This window comes from Macaca fascicularis, chromosome 17 (assembly GCF_037993035.2).
Source record: "Macaca fascicularis isolate 582-1 chromosome 17, T2T-MFA8v1.1".
Classification (NCBI taxonomy): domain Eukaryota; kingdom Metazoa; phylum Chordata; class Mammalia; order Primates; family Cercopithecidae; genus Macaca; species Macaca fascicularis.
Window position 1 is genome coordinate 31,502,037 of NC_088391.1, and position 21,716 is coordinate 31,523,752.

General features: G+C 41.7%; 2 long non-coding RNA genes across 6 annotated transcripts in view; both read right to left on the reverse strand.

Moving 5' to 3' along the window:
• Positions 1 to 1,957: 1,957 nt before the first annotated feature.
• LOC141408998 (uncharacterized) lies at positions 1,958 to 10,418 on the reverse strand. The gene is made up of 3 exons (XR_012427001.1): positions 10,286 to 10,418; positions 9,304 to 9,393; positions 1,958 to 2,062 (listed from the first exon to the last, which is right to left on the reverse strand). It is a non-coding gene; the product is annotated as an uncharacterized lncRNA (long non-coding RNA).
• A 2,557-nt stretch (positions 10,419 to 12,975) lies between these two features.
• Positions 12,976 to 21,716, reverse strand: part of LOC107127960 (uncharacterized) — a 33,596-nt gene continuing 24,855 nt past the window's right edge. For 3 of the 5 annotated variants that reach the window (XR_012426998.1, XR_012426997.1, XR_010582605.2), the window contains 2 exons: positions 21,410 to 21,575; positions 12,976 to 14,241 (listed from right to left, as the gene is read on the reverse strand). This is a non-coding gene — a long non-coding RNA (uncharacterized lncRNA). Of the gene's footprint in view, positions 14,242 to 16,485; positions 16,982 to 21,409; positions 21,576 to 21,716 lie in introns of those variants that run through there. The other 2 variants (XR_012427000.1, XR_012426999.1) reach the window with 1 other exon arrangement.

Consider the following 21,716-nt stretch of genomic DNA (forward strand, 5'->3'; position numbering starts at 1 on the left):
AAATTAGCCAGGCATGGTGGGGCGCGCCTGTAATCCCAGCTACCTGGGAGGTTGCCGCAGGAGAATCGCTTGAACCCGGGAGGCGGAGGTTGCAGTGAGCCAAGATCACACCACTGCACTCCAGGCTGGGCGACAGAACAAGACTCCATCTCAAAATAATAATAATAATTATTTTTTAAAATGAATAAATAAATCAGTGTGTTTCTTGCCCATTCCATGTCTCACCACAACTCCATTAAGCAGGTATGAATGGCTCTCCATGGCTGTAATAGAGGAACTCGGGGCCTTAGATTCCACCCCTCGCCTAACCCCTGACAGCCAGTGACCAGTGGAGGTTCAATAAACAGTAGTCGGTCTTATTATTATCTTATTACCACTCTCTCTGTGGAGCTCCAGCAAGGAGGGTTCCACACCTCGTTGGGGACCAGTTCCCGAGCAGGGCTCCGAGCACCTTCTCCAGGCGGCGACGCGAGGGCCCTCGGGGACTCAGAGGCTCCTCCCAGGCCTGTGGGTCCTCACAGAAATGGCAGGGCATTGGGGCAAGCTCCGCCCACTGCGCAGGCCGAAAGGTTTCTAGAGCATCCAGAAAGCTCGCCTGACCCTTAGAGGCGAGGTTAGGCCCCCAACTCATATCCTGGGGAAACTATGGGGGTGGTATTCGGTTTCCACAGGCGCAGTCAACCGAAACAGCCGGCCATGTTGAAGCCTGAGCAGAGCTCCCGTCAGGCCCCGCTCCCGGCGCCAGGCTCGCTGGGCCCCGCCTCCTCCCGGTGGTCCCTCCGGTGGTTCCTTCATTCTGCTAAATGGTTAGCGAGCATCAAGCACAAGCTGAACGGCGGACAGGCAGTGAGCGGACACACAGGGGCCCCGAACTCAAAATAGATAAATAAATACTCAGACTTGTTCTCATATCCAAAGGCAACTGATAGGCTCATTTAGGCTCTGGCTTCCGGTGATAATGAGTTATAGATGACAAGCCTCAAAAGGAAGAGCCCCTCTCATTGTCTGCGCTCCGGCCCAAGCCTGCAGACTCAGCTTTGGTCCTCACTGATAATCATTGCCATTCACCATTGGTGATTAACTCAGTCATCACTCTGGAAGTTCCAAGGACTTCAGGAGCTGCGTGTCAGGAACTAAGGACAAGGGCCAAATATTATTTTTTATTATAATATTAACAGCTACAAATGTTCACAGCTTTTATTGAATACTCTCATCTTTTACCACTGAGTTCTGATGCCATGTCTGTCATTTATATTTCCATATATTATTTGGACTCTTTGTAGGCTCTCTTTCATTTCATTAGTTTATACGTCTATCTCTGCACCAATACTACACTGTTTAACTTAACTTTTTAATAATTATTTAAATCTGGTAGAACGAGTTTCCCACTTTGGTGCTTTGTTTTTAAACATAGACTCTTCCTCATGAATTGTAACATTAGCTTCTTCAGTATTGTAAAAAAATCCTCTTGAATTTTTATTGGAATTGCATCGTTTATGGATTAATCTTGGGAGAATTGACATCTTTAGGATTCCATAACGATTATGTTATTATTTTTAGTAATGTTGCTTTTAAAATTATGTTTTCTGAGTTGTTCTTGCTGGTATATAGGAATGCAATCTTTTTTTGTGTATCAATCCTGCATTCAGAAAACTTGTTGCACTGTTTTATTAACCTTGTCTATAGATTGTCCAAGAGAGGCAGCAAAGTGTGATGGTAAACAGCCAGACAGCCCCTTCTACTTTCTTTAACTTTATTCTGCTGCCCTTTATCTAACATCTTAAACTAAATACTTAGCTCATTAAGTAGTCTTTATTCCTTTTCAATGCCAGCATCTGAAAAAGATCAATGCCTCTCTAATTACTTTATCTAGTGTGTTGAGGGACCCAATGCCGCCACCGTATTCAATAATGAGCTAGAAGGACTCACAGAACTCAGACAAGCTGTTCTATTCATGGTTATGATTTATTACGATGAAAGGCTGTAGAATACATTCGGAAGAAAAAAGGCACATAGGGCAGAGTCCAGGCAGAACCAGGCACAGCTTCCAGTTATCCTCTCCCTGTGGAGTTATATGAACAGAACTTAATTCTCCCAGCAATGATGTGTGACAATATGGACAAAGAATTGTCAACCAGGGATGCTCACACAAACTTTTGTGTCCAAGATCAGCTACATAGGCATGAAGCCCCCACACTATTGACCCTAAATACTCAGTCTCCAACCCATTCCTCCCTACGGAAGTCAAACTCATACAATATGACCCACGGCTCCAGGCAAGCAAAAACAGGTGCTCACTATAAATTACATTATTAACACAAACTCTGGCATTGCCCAAGGCCTGAGGTATACGAAGACACTCTTATCAGGCAGGATATTTCAAGAGCTAATAGTTAGTCAAGAGTCAGTCTTCTCTTGCGGGCATGCAATCCCATAGCTGCTGAGCCAACCCTTTACTATTCACTTATATTTTATGAGTTCAATTTGTAGTTCTATTTTTAATTTTATTTATTTTGAAGTCTATAAAGTATATTTTTTACCTTTTAAAAAATATAAATGATAGATACTATATATTATACACCTCCTACACATTGTTTTTGTCACTTGAAATTGTTCCGTATTTGTTTAAAAAAAGTTTTTTATTCTTTTGGATGGCTGCATTTTATTTACCAATTTTCTATTGATAGATATTAGGATTTTTTGGTCCAATTTTTTGCTATTCAAAATGAGATTAATAATTCGTGTGTGTGTGTGTGTAATTTTACTTATGTTCTAATATGTTTGTAAGATATATTCCCAAAGTAAAATTATTGGATTAAATGATATGCTCAGATGCTATATTCATCTGTAATATTAATAGATCTTGCATTTCAGTAAACTGTTGCCCAGAAAGATTTCACCTACTTTTATTCACTAGCAACCTAAGAAAGTACCTGCTTCCCCATACTCTTCCCAACTGACTGTATTTTAAAATATTTTGATAATACCTGGTGTACGGGTGTACTCCAGTACTACAGGAATAATATATTTGTAGCTTTTATTTTTATTCTATTCATCATGAGTAAGGTTTAGCATCTTTTCACGTTTGAGTCCCTTTTTTTTTTTTTTTTTTTTTTTTTTTTTTTTTGAGACAGAGTCTCTCTCTATCACCTAGGCTGGCAGGCTGGCGTGCATTGAGGTGATCTTGGCTCACTGCAACCTCTGCCTCCCGGGTTTAAGCCATTCTCCTGCCTCAGCCTCCCGAGTAGCTGGGACTACAGGCCTGTGCCACCGCGCCCAGCTAACTGTTGTATTTTTAGTAGAGACAAGGTTTTGCCATGTTGGTCAGGCTGCTCTCAAACTCCTCAGTCTCCCAAAGTGCTGGGATTACAGGCATGAGCCACCGCACCTAGCCTTGAGTCACTTTTCTTTCTTTTCAATGAACTGTTTTATATACTTTTGTCCATGTTTCTGTTGGCTTATTCATCTTTTCCTTATTGATCTGAAAGAGCTCTTTTACACTGGTGATGTTAGCTGTCTATATGCATTATGAATTGGAAATATTTTTCCCAATTTGTTGTCTAACTTTTTATTTGTTGTAGATTTTGCCACCTATTTTTAAACGATTTAATTCATCAGTCTTCTATTTTTAGGAAGTCTTTTGCTATATCGTGCTTTTTAAAAACTGTAAAGTTATGAAAATTATTCTTAATGTTTCTTTGACTCATTTTATTGTTTTATTTTAAAATGTAAATCTTTTGGGCCTGGCACAATGGCTCACACCTGCAATCCTAATGCTTTGAGAGGCCGAGATTGGAGGATCACCTGATTCCAGTTGTTCGAGACCAGCCTAGGCAACATAGTGAGACCCAGTTTCTACCAAAAAAAAAAAAAAAAAAAAAAAACACCTAAGAATTCACCAGGTATGGTGACGCACACCTGTAGTCCCAGCTACTCAGGAGACTGAGGAGAGAGGATCACTTGAGTCTAGGAGTTCAAGACTGTAGTGTGTCTCTGGACTCCAGCAGCCTGGATGACAAAGCAAGACCCTGTCTCTTAAAAAAATAGTAATAATCTTTTGTTCATCTGAAATATATCTTGGTGTAAGATATAAAGTAGAGCTAAACTAATTTTTGTTCCAAATGACTGCTCATTTATCCCAACACCATTTGTTGAATTTTCTATTTATCACTAATTTGAAAAGCCACCTTTATCATTGTGTAAAGAGCCTCATGTATTAGGATCGATTTATAGACATTCAGTTCTGTTTCATTGGTCAGTCTATTTACTCACACTTTTTTTTTTTTTTTTTTTTTTTTTTGAGACAGAGTCTCACTCTGTCACCCAGGCTGGAATACAGTGGTGCAATCTCAGCTCAAGTGATTGTCCTGCCTCAGCCTCTTGAGTAGCTGGGATTACAGACACATGCCACCACACCCAACTAATTTTTGTATTTTTAGTAGAGACAGGGTTTCACCGTAGTGTTCAGACTGGTGAAATCCTGACCTCGTGATCCACCTGCCTCAGCCTCCCAAAGTGCTGGGATTACAGGCGTTAGACACCGCATCCTGCCTTAATCACACTTTTTATGATGTGGAGAGGTAGGCGATAAAGGCCAGCGTTGACCTCTTTGAGGTGTAACATTTTGGTTGAGGTGTAAGAAAACATACAGAAAAGTGCACAAATCACAAGTATAAAGTTCAATGAGCATTCACAGTGTGAATATACAGTACAGTATATACTCAGTACTCATAACCAGTACTCAGACCAAAGAGCAAAACATTATCAGTACCTAGAAGCCTCCTTCCAGTTACTGCCCTCCTGAGGCTAACCTCTGCCTGACTGACTTCTGATTTCTAATAGGATAATTCATCATGCCAGTTTGGAAATTTAGGAGTTGAATTATTCAGTATACTCTTCTGTACCTTCTTTCACTCAATATTACGCTCATGAGATTCAACCACTTTGATGCATATAGTTTTAGTTCATTCAAACTCATTGCTGTAGAGTTTCCCACTGTATAAATGGAAGACATTGTATTTATTCATTCTACTGTTAATGAACATTTGGGAATTATTGATTTTTTGCTATTAAGAATAGTGCTTATATGAACATTTATACATATCGTTTCATGAGCTTGTGTTCCTGCTTCTATTGGATGTAGAGTTAGTAATGGAATTACTGGACCAGAGGGTATACATATGTTCAGCCTAAATAACAAACAGTTCTTCCAAAGTGATCGTGCCAGTGTCAGAGTTTCCAGTACTCCACATCCCGGCTTACACTTGGTATTTGTAGCAGAAGCTGTTGGTGGCCATCCATTTGCACTCAAGCTTCCCTATTTCAGTTCACACCTGCACCTTAAACTCTGCCTAAGGGTTTCCCTGGCCATCAGAACCTTTTAGGTCCTCACTTAAAACAGGCCAGAAGGGAAGGGGATTAATAAGTCCTGAGCAGAGATCTCAACCAATGACTGATGCACCGTGGTTTATGCATACCCTAGCTCCCTTGACCTTGGGACAGGAAGACTCTGAAGCACATGCTCTACACTTGCTGTCAGAGCTCCCAGTGGGAGTAAGCTCCAGCTGGCACTGGTGATGACATGCTTGATAATATGGCCTGTATCTGTTGCCTTCCCCTCCCTGTCTGGTTTTCACTTCCCTACGGGTATTTTAAATCCTTGTCTCATACAGTCCACTTCTGTGGGAATCCAAACTAAAGACAATCTATTTTTCTTTATTTTGGCTGTGGTGGAGCCGGGAGTGATTAGAGAGAGAATATGTCTTAAAATGCTCCTAATGAGGGAAGGTGATAATGCAAGAACAGTTGACAAAAACTGGCTTAGATATATGATTCATATCAAATTTATTTTTGTGTGTAGTGTAAGGGAGGGGTCCGGTTTCTTTATTTCTTTTCTATTTTGCATATGTTTATCCAATTGTAAAAGCACCATCTATTGGAAAGATTTTTTCCCCCTTGAACTAATTGCCTTAACACCATTTCACTAATAATAGACTATGTGTATATATATGGGCATATATATATATATAATATATGTATAGTCTGGTCTCTGTTCTGTTGGCTTCTTTTTCAATTATTATGCTAATACCATACCAGATGGATTACTATACCTCTATAGTAAATTTTTTTGAGGGTCTCACTCTGTCACCCAACAAACTTGAGTCTTCCAACCCATAAACATGGCATATTTTTTCATTTATATGCGTTTATGATTTTTTAATAAATAGGTCTATGTATTTGATGTTATTGCAAATGGTATTTTTATTTCATTTCTCAATTGTCTCTTGCTAGTATATAGAAATACAGTTGATATATATACATATATATGGGCATCATTCTGGTTTCTATTCTGTTCTATTGGCTTCTTTGTCTACTATTATGCTAGTATCATACATATAGATTACTATACCTCTATAGTAATATCACTGATCTTTACAGAAAGGCAAATCAAAACCACAATGAGATATCATCTCATGCCAGTCAGAATGGCAATTATTAGAAAGTTCAGAAACAACAGATACTGGCAAGGTTGCAGAGAAAAAGGAACACTTTTACACTGTTGATGGGAATGTAAATTAGTTCAACCATTGTGGAAGACAGTATGGCAATTCCTCAAAGATCTAGAGGCAGATATACCATTTGACGCAGCAATCCCATTACTGGGTATATACCCAAAGGAATATAAATCATTCTGTTATAAATATACATGCACCTGTATGTTTATTGCAGCACTATTCACAATAGCAAAGACATGGAATCAACCCAAATGCCCATCAATGATGGACTGGATAAAGACAGTGTGGTACATATACACCATGGAATAGTATGCAGTCATAAAAAGGAACGAGATCATGTCCTTTGTAGGGACACCGATGGAGCTGGAAGCTGTTATCTTCAGCAAACTAACACAGGAACAGAAAACAAATCACCACATTTCTCACGTATAAGTGGGTGCTGAATGAGATCACATGGACACATGGCATGGAACAAAACACACTGAGGCCCGTTGCGGGGAGGGCCTGATGGGGGAGAGAGAGCATCAGGAAGAATAGCCAATGGATGCTGGGCTTAATACCAAGGTGATGGGTTGATCTGTGCAGCAAACCACCATGACACACATTTACCTATGCAACGAACCTGCACATCCTGCACATGTACCCCAGAACTTAAAAAAAAGTTGAAGGATACAAAAACAAAAACAAAAATGAGGCCGGACACAGGGGCTCACGCCTGTAATCCCAGCACTTTGGGAGGCCGAGGAGGACGGTTCACGAGGTCAGGAGTTTGAGACCAGCCTGACCAACATGGTGAAACCCCATCTCTACTAAAAATACAAAATTTAGCCAGGCGTAGTGGGGGACACCTGTAATCCCAGCTACTCAGGAGGCTGAGGCAGGAGAATCCCTTGAACCCGGCAGGCAGAGGTTGCAGTGAACCGAGAGCACGCCATTATACTCCAACCTGAGCGACAGTTCGAGACTCCATCTCAAAACAAAACAAGACAAAAAACAAAAATAAAAAATCCTCTATAAATATTTGTTAAATTGGTAGGATTGTTAGCATAATTTACAAAAATTTATTCATATTATTCTATAGCATATCTAAATAACATTCGTGTTAACAAATACCAACGGTTCTTTGATTTAGAAGTGGTGAAAGACAAGCTAATCATAAGTTTTTTATACACCCATATATTTTCCAATAGCATGACACGGTCCAGATATTTAGAAATAGGCTATTTGGGAAAGAAAGAACTTGCTGAACTCCAGAAAATATAAAGTAGATACAATTCAAGGTTTTTGAAACTTGGAAAAGGAAGAGTAAATTTCTTTTTTTTTTTTTTTTTTTTCATACAGAGTCTCACTCTGTCGCCCAGGCTGGGGTGCAGTGGCACAATCTTGGCTCACTGCAAGCTCCGCTTCTCGGGTTCACACCATTCTCCTGCCTCAGCCTCCTGAGTAGCTGGGACCACAGGTGCCCACCAGGACTCCCGGCTAATTTTTTGTATTTTTAGTAGAGATGGGGTTTCACCGTGTTAGCCAGGATAGTCTTGATCTCCTGACCTCGTGATCCGCCCGCCTCGGCCTCCCAAAGTGATGGGATTACAGGCATGAGCCACAAGGAAGGGTAATTTTCTATAAATTTTTTCACAACTGTGTTTCTTATATTCATACACAAGTATCTTAATTGGTGTATTACCAATTTGCTTCGCTAGATGGAGATATGAGGCACAAGAACTACAAATTCCCTCAAAAAGGAAGTGTAACTCTTGATATTTTGAAAAACATAATTTATTTATAGAAGAGAAACTACAGCTTGTAAGACGTCATCTTAAGGAGACGATCTTCCATGTAACAAATTGTTGGCCCCAGGGAGAAATGTTTGCTGGGACTGATGGTTAGTTTTTTACTAGTTAATATTTCATCAGTGTTACTGAGGAGACTTCTTAATTTATTCACCCACTTACATGTTTTTGGTTTTGTTTTTGTTTTTGAGACGGAGTCTCGCTGTGTCGCCCAGGCTGGAGTGCAGTGGCGCAATCTCGGCTCACTGCAAGCTCCGCCTCCCCGGTTCACGCCATTCTCCTGTCTCAGCCTCCAAGGAGCTGGGACCACAGGCGCCCGCCACCACTCCCAGCTAAGGGTTTTTATTTTTAGTAAAGATGGGGTTTCACAGTGTTAGCCAAGATGGTCTGGATCTTCTGACCTCATGATCCGACCGCCTCGGCCTCCCAAAGTGCTGGGATTACAGGTGTGAGCCACTGCGCCCGGCCTATATGTACATTTCTTTATTCATTGACCAAACACTTAATTTGCCCCACACTGTTAGTCATTGGGATACAAAAATAAGGAGGACACAATCCCCACTCCTCCAGAAGCTCACAGCCTCCAGACGAGTAGTGGAGAGAAGTATGTAAACTATTAATTAGAATACATTCAGGGCAGAATTATAGCATGGGTTAATCCAAGATTTGCTGGCTGCACCAGGAGAGAAACGGCTGGCTCTTACTGAGTAAGAGAACGTGCTTGGGATGAGTTTCAAGGAATGAATAATTCAGAGGCAGTCCCATATGAGAATAAGACTATAGCAATAGTCCAGACAACACTTGGTGAGGGAGTTCACTTGAAGGAAACAAAAACAAAAATAAGGCCGGGCGCTGTGGCTCACACCTGTAATCCCAGCACTTTGGAAGGCCGAGGCTGGCGGTTCACAAGGTCAGAGGTTTGAGACCATCCTGACCAACATGGTGAAACCTTGTCTCTACTAAAAATACAAAAATTAGCTGGGTGTGGTGGCACTTACCTGTAATCCCAGCTACTCAGGAGAGTGAGGCAGAAGAATCTCTTGAACCCGGGAGGCGGAGGTTACAGTGAGCCGAGATCAGGTGGGTACCTGTGGGGATAGAAAGGAGGAGGTAAGTGCACAAGATGTAGAGAAGGTAGAATACGTTAGACATAAATACTCAATAATTGTTGGGATCAAACGGGAGGAGGACATTTTCTAGATAGTTTGAAACAAGCACTGTAGAGGTCAGGATAAAAATTCAACATGACTAGGAAAAATTTTTTTTTTTTTGAGACAGAATCTCGCTCTGTTGCCCAGTCTGCAGTGCAGTGGCGCGATCTCCGCTCACTGCAACCTCGGCCTCCCAGGTTCGAGTAATTCTCCTGCCTCAGCCTCCTGAGTAGCAGGAACTAAAGGCGCGTACCAGCATGCTTGGCTAATTTTTGTATTTTTAGTAAAGATGGCAGTTTCACCACATTGGCCAGGCTGATCTTGAACTCCTGACCACGTGATCCGCCCAACTTGCCCCCCCAAAGCGCTGGGACCACAGGCGTGAGCCAATGCACCTGGCCTTCCAATTACTTTTCAACCTGTAAGCTGCTCTACTCTACAGAATCCATGTGTGTATTTGGTTCTTTGGAATCTGCCGTGCCATTTACCTTACACATCATACTTTCTATGATTGCAGCACACACTTTACACCTATCCGAGACCCACTGACTCAAGAGTTAACCAAAACTCTCTACCACCAGAGCTGATCAATGCATGACAGCCTTTTGTGGGTGAATTTCTTTTAAATTCAGCTCCACTGTGTAGGCAGTCATCCCTCTAATCCCATCTATGGCCCACTTCCTGGATCTCTCCATCACGTCTTTCCTTTCAGCCATCATGCTAGTCTTTCCAGGAGTCTAGTCCAGGAGACACAGGCAAGTAGCTGCAGGCCTAAGGAAGAGCAGCATCCAATGAGGTGGCGTGCTTGTGTTTGTGTTTTAGCACCAACCTCATATGTTGACAGAGCTCAGGAGTGTGAGGGACAAGTCCGTGTTCCATTAGCTCCATTCTTTGCCCAGGGCTTCACTGCTCCTTGTCAGCTGCTATGTCCTCTATGTTGCAAATAGGATTCTCTCCTCCCTTGTGTCAATCTGGTAGGCTCTCAAACTCAGGAAATCCGAGTCCTTTAAGAACGTGCTTCTAGGAACCAAGGGTGACAAATACACTAACAAGAAGCAGCAGCTCTCCTAGGACCGGCTCCTTTTTATACAACTCCATTAGAAAAGGATGCAAGGCTCACGTTGTTGCATGTATTCAAGGTTCTCTTGCTTTGTGGACTAATAGTACACTGTACTGTATAGCACACTTTGTTTATCCATTCTTCTGCTGCCAGAATGTGGATTGTTTACAACTTGGGGCTATTAGGAATAAAGTCCTATGGATATTTAAGCACAAGTCTTTATGTGGACATATGCTTTTATTTCTCTTGGGTAAAAACCTAACAGTGGAGTTTTTGGTTGTTTTGTTTTGTTTTGTTTGAGACAGAGTCTCTCTCTGTTGCCCAGGTTGGAGTGTAGTGGCACGATCTCGGCTCACTGCAAGCTCCCCCTCCCAGGTTCACACCACTCTCCTGCCTCAACCCCCAGAGTAGCTGGGACTACAGGCGCTTGCCACCACACCCAGCTAATTTCTTTTGTATTTTTAGCAGAGACGGGGTTTCACCGTGTTAGCCAGGATGGTCTCGATCTCCTGACATCGTGATCAGCCTGTCTTGGCCTCCCAAAGTGCTGGGATTACAAGTGTGAGCCAACGCCTCCCTACCTGGCCGAAAATAATTTTAATAAGGCATCTCTATTCATATCTTAAATTGTAAACTGCCTTCTCACTCCCTTTTCTTGAGATCTCACCTCATTCTCTGTTTACTCTGGCATGTAAACGTATTCTTCCTGCCAAATGAGTCAGTCTCAGTCTAGATTTGTACTGACACGTATTAAATTTCCTGTAAAAATAAGAAACTAGTACATTATCTCTCTCTCTTTCCCCCTTTCCTCTATCTCTGTCTTACACACACACCATGCACATACATGCACACACCCCGACAAGTACATAGAAAAAGTATAGTGTCACCTTTACAGAAAATATATGGAATTACTATTCATAAAGCAGAAAAAACAATCTTGTGCTCATAACATACCCCAGGAAACTGTGCAGTTGTTACTCTCCAGTGTTCTTAGATTCTGAAACGGAAGATAGGACTTATTGCAGACATTTCACACTCATCTATTTGGAATAGTTTTTCTAGGGTTTTTGTGTGTGTGTGTGTGAAGTCCTATTATTTATGCACAGATTGGAAATCTAGAGGGTTTTTTTGTTTGTTTCCAGTCTTTCTTTTAATTTCTGTGAATTTAACTCTGTTCTCATCTAACATCCATGTGTTTAATTTTATTCATCCCTAACACAGGGCGTATAATAATACACACCCAGTGAGTGCGTGAGATTCATGGAGAAGGACGTTTGCCATGACCCCATAAACCAGCCCAGACAGCTGACGGAGGCAACTTGAGGTGGGGAGAGAGAGAGAAGAAAAGTTGAAGTCACAGAGAGCACTTTCTCTACAGGCAGAGTCAAGCAGAACCAGAAAAATTTAAACTTCAAAAAATCTGGACTTGCTTTTAAAGGCTTTCTGTTTTTTATTTGCATAGTGATGAAGATACACTTCATCTACACTTTAATCCACTTCCGTATCTTCTCATCTTCCTCATGTCTGGATCATCCTGGTGGTACAAATAGGGTGGACAGAGGAGCACTGGAAGTAGCATAAACAATGTCTGATGACTAGAACAAACTCAACAAGTATGAACTCCACCTGTCTTTGCAGTATATTTTTGAAAAACTTTGTAAAGTGTTCATGTCTAAATTGTTTCCGATGTAATGTGAGCCAATGGAAGGAGCACAAGAGGTTTACATCAGAAAGTCTTGGTTCATAGAGTTCCTTGGAAAAGTGCTTGATTCTAGGACTGGGTCAGGGAAAATCTAATTGAGCATGAAAATCTTGTGATGTCAGAAAATAAGGAAGGACTCAAAACAACAGCTCTACCCCCCAATGACAGGATCAAAAGGATATAAGAGCCCACCTAAAGGGTTTCCAATGGCCAAAGTTGGAACAATTTGACCAAGAAAATAATGATAGTATTTGATTCTAAACTAGTGGAATAAAATAAATATCCATCAGTCCATACATACCAATATAAATAAATAAGTGAATGAATAAATACATAAATACTTCTGCCTTTCAGGAGAACTGTAATTAATAAATGCAGAAGAAATGAGGAAAATACAAAGTCATTGTTCAGTAGACAACACAATAATACTTGTTGCAGGCAAGATCTACTGGGAGTCCAAAATCACTGGGTGAAAGTTTGAGGTGAAAGAGGATGTTAGCATAGTCTCAGTGTATCTCCTCCAAGGTACCTATTAATCACAAAGGAAAAACATAGTAGGTTTACAGTGGAGAGACCTGACAGATGCCATCTTTTTTTTTTTTTTTTTGGAGACAGAGTCTCACTCCATCGCCCAGGATGGCGTGCAGTGGTACCATCTTGCCTCACTACAATCTCTGCTTCCTGGGTTCAAGCAATTCTTCTGTCTCAGCCTCCTGAGTAGCTGTGATTACAGGCATGCACCACCATGCCCAGCTAATTATTTTGTATTTTTAATAGATTTGGGGTTTCACCGTGTTGGTCAGGCTGGTCTTGAACTCCTGATCTCAGGTGATCCACGCACCCCAGCCTCCCAAAGTGCTGACCCTGACTCTTCAAAAGGGTCAGGGTCATGGAAGGCAGAGTGTGAGACAATCTCTCAGATTGGAGAGGACTGACAAGTGGTAGCTAAATGCAGTATGGGATTCTGAATCAGATCCAACAGAAAAAAAAAAAAAAAGACACAAGGGAGAAAACTCATAAAATTCAAATTAGGTCTGTAATTTAATAGTATTGTACCAGTGTGAATTAAGTTAATTTTCTGGTTTTGATCATTTAACTATGGCTGCATAATTATTAACATTAGGGAAAGCTGGGTGAAGTTTAGACATAAACTCTCTGCACTATTTTTGTAACTTTTCCATAAATCTAACGTTATTTAAAATTTTAAGTTTTATCTTTGAAGACCTTCGTTCGAGTCTGAGCTCTAGCACTTACTGCCTCTGTAACCTTTCTGGGGCTCAGTTTTCTTCCTAAACAGGGAGTTAGGATGGTGACCCTTTGGCCCCTTCTGGAGAGCTATGGGGAGGTTCTCTTACCCACAATGTTTACCTTCCTTTACTTCAGCAAGCTACACAGTCACTGATCAGCAGTTTTGGAAATTAAGAATCTTGAAAATAGTCATGAAATTTTATTTGCAGGTATTAATAATTTATCTCTGAAGTTCAACTTTCCACCTAAATGCAGAGTGATGCAGGCCTGGAGAACTATTCCCAGCTTGTTGAGTGTTAGAAGCTGCTTTAACAGATATTATGCCAACAGGAAACTCACCTAAAAGTCTTGTTGAAGAGTATTTAGACTAGAAGAAAACACAAAAATACCATATCATCTACTAAAGAGTAGTGGAATCATGAGTGGTCATTTTGTTTCAAAGTGCAATTATGAGTGGTCATTTTGTTTCAAAGTTTCCTTAATCTTAACCTTGTCTTTTTAGAATTAAAAATCTGTTTACCAAAAAAATGCTTGTACTTGGAATAGATAGACGCATTGTTGAAACTTACCAGCTCTCTAATCCTAGCAACCAGGAAGAATATCCCGGGAATGCTTTGGCAGTTAAAAAACAAATCAGCTTGGCAGTGATCACTTCCCTTGATACCCTCCCACACGCCCACATACACATTTCTCTTGACCACTACGGACATTCCAGGCTCTCTCCTTCCAACAGCATCTGCCTCCCTGTGAGAATTCTTCCATGGGGCCTTCATTCCTGCAGAAATACAGCATCTAATTAAAATAGAAATCTGAGTTCAGGGATGCAATACCTCAAACTAGCAGGGTTCTTTTCATTATGCTATCTAATTTCAGCAAGATTTTCTTTAGTCTTTAAAATCAGAAGGTCTCTTCCTCTTGGCCATTCTGCCTTTTTCTCTTATTTGAAAATTCTACTCATCAAGCTTCTTCTTCAGCACAACAAAGTGTCTCTAATACTTTACCTCTCCTTGTACAGTATTTGTTATAGGACATTTAATTAGGTTTTTTTTCTTTTTTTTTTTTTTCAAGTTTACTGGAAAATTTCTATGATCAAATCTTCAGAGAATTGAGCTGAGTGTGGTGGCTTAGGCCTGTAGTCCTAGCTGACTGGGAGGCTGGTACAGGAGGATTGCTTAAACCCAGGAATTCGAGGCTGCAGGGAGCTATGACCTACCACTGCATTCCACTCTGGGTGACAAAGTGAGACCTCATCTCCTAAAAAAAAAAAAATTGTCCCAGCATGGTGGCTTATTCCTGCAATCTTAGTGTTTTGGGGAGCCGAGGTGGGAGGATCACTTAAGGCCAGGAGTTCAAGACCAGCCTGGTCAACATAGTGAGACCCTGTCTCTAAAAAATATAAAAAAATAAAAACAAAAATAAATATAGAGTAGAAATAATCCAGACTGGGTGCAGTGTCTCACGCCTGTAATCCCAGCACTCTGGGAGGCCAAGGCGGGCAGATCATGAGGGCAGGAGATGGAGACCATCCTGGCTAACACGGTGAAACCCCGTCTCTACGAAAAATACAACAGAAATTAGCCGGGAAAGGTGGCGGGTGCCTGTAGTACCAGCTACTCAGGAGGCTGAGGCAGGAAAATAGTGTCAACTTGGGAGGTGGAGCTTGCAGTGAGCCGAGATCGCGCCACTGCACTCCAGCCTGGGCAACACAGCGAGACTCTGTCTCAAAAAAAGAAAAAGAAAGAAAAGAAATAATCCAGAAAACTCTCTGAGAGCCCATTTAGAATGGTTTGCTTTCAGAAGAACTAGCAAGACCTTTTTATGGCCTCACCCTGTGAAGTGCTCACACTCACGTGACTCAAGGAAAGCACATGCTCTCTGAATCATTCAGCATCATTACAGCAATAAGAGAATGACATGTGGGCAGTCATGGTGCTAAGTCATTGCCTGTTGATACTGCACGACTCGTTTTAGTTGCCTGAAGCTCCACATAGTTGTTTAATGTCAGTCATTTTCTTGAAGGTTGCTCTTTTACCATCAGTCCCAGACTCTACCATGGAGTGGCTTTAATCATTGCCTGGATTAATCCAGATAGCTGATGTTTCACCCCTTTCAGCACCAAAACAAAAATATTTTCAAAACTGTTCTCTGTGGAATTTATCCTGTATTTATCCTTCCTCACATTTAAAATAGAGTATATTACATTTTATTTAACATTTCTGGAAGAATGCTATTATAAAATGTGATGCCCTTTGTCTAGAAAAATGTATAGCCATGTCTGATTTGTGTCTCAATTACTCTAGGCCCACACTCGTTTTTAATTCTTTTTTTTTTTTTTTTTTTTTTTTTGGAGACGGAGTCTCACTCTGTCGCCCAGGCTGGAGTGCAGTGGCCGGATCTCAGCTCACTGCAAGCTCCGCCTCCCAGGTCTACACCATTCTCCTGCCCCAGCCTCCCGAGTAGCTGGGACTACAGGCGCCCGCCACCTCGCCCGGCTAGTTTTTTGTATTTTTTAGTAGAGACGGGGTTTCACTGTGTTAGCCAGGATGGTCTCGATCTCCTGACCTCGTGATCCGCCCGTCTCGGCCTCCCAAAGTGCTGGGATTACAGGCTTGAGCCACCGCGCAAAGCCTCGTTTTTAATTCTTAGGTCATACTTTTAGTGGTTTTAGTTTTCACCTTCACTGTCAAGGTATCTCAAGGTATACTCACTATTACCAATGTGCCACATTGTACTTTTCAGCTACTTCTAATTTGATGTAGGCTTGAAAATGAAATATGTAAGATCATAAAATAACATGTAAAATAGGAGTCCTATAGGGAGGCATGTGTGATAACCTCTCTCATTAATAACATACATGAGCTTTGAGTATGATCCAGGAGAAGTGAAGGAAGCTAGAAAGAAAATAAAATGATTCATTGGACTTGATTCTTGAAACTCTTTTTTGAGCAGCCAACTTACAAAAGCATAAGATCATATTATTCTTTGAGATATATTTCATACACAATAAAAAGCACAGCTCTTCAGTTTACAGTTTAATGAGTTTTGACAAATGTATACACCTTTGTAACGCAAAGCAGGATACAGAGCATTTGCATCACCCCTGGAAGTTCCTTTGTGCCCTTTGATGCCAATGTCCACGCCCTACACACACACACCCAGAGGCAATAGTTGTTCTGATTTCCATAGCTATAGATTGGTTTACTTGGCTTTTAACTTTACATAGATAGAATCATACCATGGCCAGGAGTGGTGGCTCACGCCTGTAATCCCACCACTTTGGGATGCCGAGGCTGGCAGATCACAAGATCGGAAGTTCGAGAGCAGCCTGGCAAACATGGTGAACCCCCATGTCTACTAAAAACACAAAAATTAGCCGGGTGTGGTGGCGGGCACCTGTAATCCCAGCTACTTAGGAGGCTGAGGCAGGAGAATCGTTTCAACCCAGGAGGCGGAAGTTGCAGCGAGCGGAGATCGTGCCATTGCACTCCAACCTGGACCACAGGGAAAGACTCCATCTCAAAAAAAAAAAAAATCATACCATAAGCACTCTTCTATTAATATATTATCTGACTTCTTTTGTTCAATATATTATGTTGGAGGCTCACGTTGTTGCATGTATTCAAGGTTTGCTTGCTTTGCTGACTAATAGTATACTGTACAATATAGCACACTTTGTTTATCCATTCTTCTGCTGACAGAATTTGGGTTGTTTACAACTTGAGGCTATTAGGAATAAAGCCCTATGAATATTTAAGTACAAGTCTTTTTGTGGACGTATGCTTTTATTTCTCTTGGGTAAATACCTAAGAGTGGAATTTTTTTTTTTTTTTTTGAAACGGAGTCTCTCTCTGTCGCCCAGGCTGGAGTGCAGTGGCGCGATCTCGGCTCACTGCAAGCTTCGCTTTCCGGGTTCACGCCGTTCTTCTGCCTCAGCCTCCCGACTAGCTGGGACCACAGGTGCCTGCCACGACGCCTGGCTAATTTTTTTGTATTTTTAGTAGGGACAGGTTTTCACCGTGTTAACCAGGATGGTCTCAATCTCCTGACCTTGTGATCTGCCTGCCTCGGCCTCCCAGAGTGGTTTGATTACAGGCGTGAGCCATCGCGCCCAGCAGAGTGGAAGTTTTATTTAACGGGTCCAATCTTACTACTTTCTTTTCTTTTTTTTTTTTTTTTTTTGAGACGGAGTCTCGCTCTGTCGCCCAGTCTGCAGTGCAGTGGTGCGATCTCGGCTCACTGCAAGAGCTGAGTTCACGCCATTCTCCTGCCTCAGCCTCCCGAATAGTTCGGACTACAGGAGCCCACCATCACACCCAGCTAATTTTTTGTATTTTTAGTAGAGACGGGGTTTCACTGTATTAGCCAGGATGGACTTGATCTCCTGACCTTGTGATCCACCCGATTCGGCCTCCCAAAGTGCTGGGATTAGAGGCCTGAGCCACCACGCCCAACTACTACTTGTTTTCATAATGACTCATATGCACAAAATAATTTCTTAAATGCTATTTATTGGCTTTTAACTTTTCTAACCTATAGACAAAACAACTGAAATGTAACCGTAATTATAGAAGAGACTAAACAGTGGAGAAAAGAGCATGGTAGGTAAGAGGAACAGCTTGTGCAAAGGCCCTGAGGAGGAAAAGCTTTGATGTATTGACGAACCTGAGACCATGTGACTAGAGTACAGTGTTTGAAAAGAATAGTGGTAGGTGATGAGAATGGCTGGAGTCCAGCTAAGAACAGCCTAATAAGCCACATTAAGCATGTGCACCTGATGAATAGTTTTAGGAAGTAGAGTCATACGGTTCATTGTTTTCTGTGGAGAGAATGCAAATATAAAAGGGGAAAGGGCTGGGCGCAGTAGCTAATGCCTGTAATCCCAACACTTTGGGAGGCTGAGGTGGGTGAATCACATGAGGTCAGGAGTTCGAGACCAGCCTGGCCAAACTGGTGAAACCTCGTCTCTACTAAAAATACAAAAATTAGGCCAGGCACAGTGGTGTGCAGTGGCCCCCGGCCTGTAATCCCAGCACTTTGGGAGGCCAAGGCAGGCGGATCATGAGGTCAGGAGATCAAGACAATCCTGGTCAACATGGTGAAACCCCGTCTCTACTAAAAATACAAAAATTAGCTGGGCGTAGTGGTGCATTCCTGTAATCCCACCTACTCAGGAGACTGAACCAGGAGAATCACTTGAACCAGGGAGTTGGAGGTTGCAGTGAGCCGAGATCGCGCCACAGCACTCCAAACAGGGGACAGAGTGAGACTCCATCTAAAAACAAAATACAAAAATTAGCTGGGCATCGTGGCGAGTGCCTGTAATCTCACCTACTCAGGAGGCTGGGGCAGGAGAATCACTTGAACACGGGAGGTGGAGGTTGCAGTGAGCCGAGATTGCGCCATTGCTTTCTAACCTGAGTGACAGAGTGAGACAGCGTCAAGAAAAGAGAAGAGAAGGCCGGGCGCGGTGACTCATGCCTGTGGTCCCAGCACTTTGGGAGGCCGAGGGGGGCGGATCACGAGGTCAGGAGATCGAGACCATCCTGGCAAACATGGTGAAACCCCGTCTCTACTAAAAATACAAAAAAATTAGCCGGGGGTGGTGCCGGGCGCCTGTAGTCTCAGCTACGCGGGAGGCTGAGGCAGGAGAATGGGGTGAACCCGGGAGGCGGAGCTTGCAGTGAGCTGAGATCCGGCCACTGCACTCCAGCCTGGGCGACAGAGCGAGACTCTGTCTCAAAAAAAAAAAAAAAAGAAAGAAAGAAAAGAAAAGAAGGGAGGGGAAGGGCGGGGAAAGGAAGGGAAGGGAACGGAAAAAAGGGGAACAGAAGAAGCTCCTGTAGTAAATCTTCAGAGAGAGGGACATGCCATTAGGCTAGAGATGAGAAGACCTGGGCAGATTGAAACATATTTTGGAAGTAGAATTTGAGCTTATGGCATCTACAAAAACAAATGAATTTTCATCTTAAAAAAAAAAGAACAAAAATTCAAGTTAATTACCAAGTGATAATTCTGAGGTCTTAATTTGTTATTTTTTTGGGGGGGGGGATGGGGCTGATGGTTTTCTGTGAGTTATTGAAAGGTCTTTCCAGGACAGCTAAAAGAAATTAGGCTAAGGAGAATTGGTAAATTTAACAGCAAATAATGAGGTAGAAGAAGAGATTAAATCATTTTATTTTAAGTAGTAAAGAGTCAGACCTAAAACAGAGACATGAGATGTCAATGAGTGATGTCTTACTGTAGCCAGTCTTATTAAGCTTTATTAGAAGGATGGGCTCAGAGACCTACTTCTCCAGGCTTCATATCTGCCTCTTTGATGAAGAAGAGAAACACTCAAGGCCTTTACTACACAGTGGCGTAGAGATGTTACTTCTCTAAAATATATTGCATAACAAGCTTATGCATGTGAAATAACTTTAAAACACATTCATTTCACTGGATTCATCCAGTTTGGGATCTAGCCAGTGGCAATACCAAGTGATAGTTTCGGGAGACATAAATTATCCCTAAAATCTCCATCAGCCTCTTATCAAAGCTCCCAACTAAATACACAGTCTAAAGAATAAGATATGCTCTGTAAATGTAGCTTTGAGGCTTGTTTGCTAACCCTGTTGTATTGGTTTGCGGGGTTGCCATAACACAAAATACCACAGACTGGATTGTTTAAAACAACAGAAATTTGTTTCTCTCTCTTTCTCCCTCTCTGTCTCCCATTTTCATAGGACACATTATCTGGTAATTTAACAAGAAACAGAACATAGAAAGTAAAATTGTGAGACCTTTCGTATCTAAGAATATTGTGATTAATGGTTTAATTGGTATTGAATACTTCATTGGAAAACATTTTCTCCTACATTTTGAAAGAGTTGTTTCATTGTCTTATTTGACTTCAGAGTTGCAGATAAGAATTCTGATTCTGAATCTAAATCTCCCTGTTTTGAGCCTTTCCTCCTCAGCCCGACTCTGTATGATGTTTGCTACCAAATCCTGAACTCTCCCAGTGCAGTCTGGAACAAATTGGTTCCCTCTCCTTGGCATCCCTCTCCTCAGGCAGTTAGGTTTAGCTTTCTTAGGTTTAGGTTTCAACTTGCTAAGTCAATTACCATTCCTCTGTTCAGGGATGACCATGAAAATATTTAATTATAAGGAGGGCAGGAGCACAGAACAGACACTGCCTGTAAATAATCAATGGGGTTATGTGAGAGTGGAACAGTGAGTACTAATTGAGTATCTGCTCTGCTTCCAATTCATTCTGCATTCTGCATTCAATTTCTATTCTCTAACACTTTGATGACATCTCTCTTTTTTTTTTTTTTTTTCTTTAACTGTTTTCTACTTTTCCCATTTTACTTGGGCTTGGGCATGCATGCCTTTTTGTATTCCTTTATTGTCATTTTGGCAGGGTTTCAGCAGGAGTAAAAATAAATGTGTGTATTTAAAAGCTATGTTTAGCAAAAAGTCTGTAAGATGCAAGATGTTCAATATCTACTATCACATTTAGTTTTTTTTTTTTTTGAGACAGCCTCTCGCTCCGTCACCCAAGCTGGAGTGCAGTGGTGTGATCTTGGCTCACTGCAACATCCGCCTCCCAGGTTCATGTGATCCTCCTGTCTCCGACTCCCGAGTAGCTGGGACTACAGGCACCTGCCACCATGCCTGGCTAACTTTTTATATTTTTAGTAGAGATGGGGTTTCACCATGTTAGCCCAGGTGTCAGAAGTAATATTAGAAAAGAGTCCCAGGTGTTAGAAGTAATATTAGAAAAGAGCATCTCAGATAATTCAGAGGCAATATTGAGAACTAAACATGAGTGACTCTTCCCAGTACATAATGTCTAAAAATGGTGGATAAACTTCAAAAAGCACAGTTCTAAAAGCCAGATTGACTGGGATAAAGTAAAGCAAGTAATAAGGGAAAACCAGAATACCAATCTAAGGGATTACCAATGTTTGTTCTGATCTCCGCTGGCTGGGACATCTCAGGGATCCAGAAGACAAAGCCAAAAGACTGAGCAGGTGCAAGTCAGACTGGACTTCCATATAGTCAGGCTGAAGAGGACATTTCAGTGGATGAGGCAGGGCACCCACCACATTAATGGTAGTTGAAAATCTGTAAGAAGCCACACACCAGAGAGGCAGCTATAATACTGGGGTTAAGACTGTAGGCTGTGGAGGAAATTGCCTGGATTACAATTTAACCATTTTTAAATGTGCAATTCAGTGGCATTAAGTACATTCATATTGTCCTGCA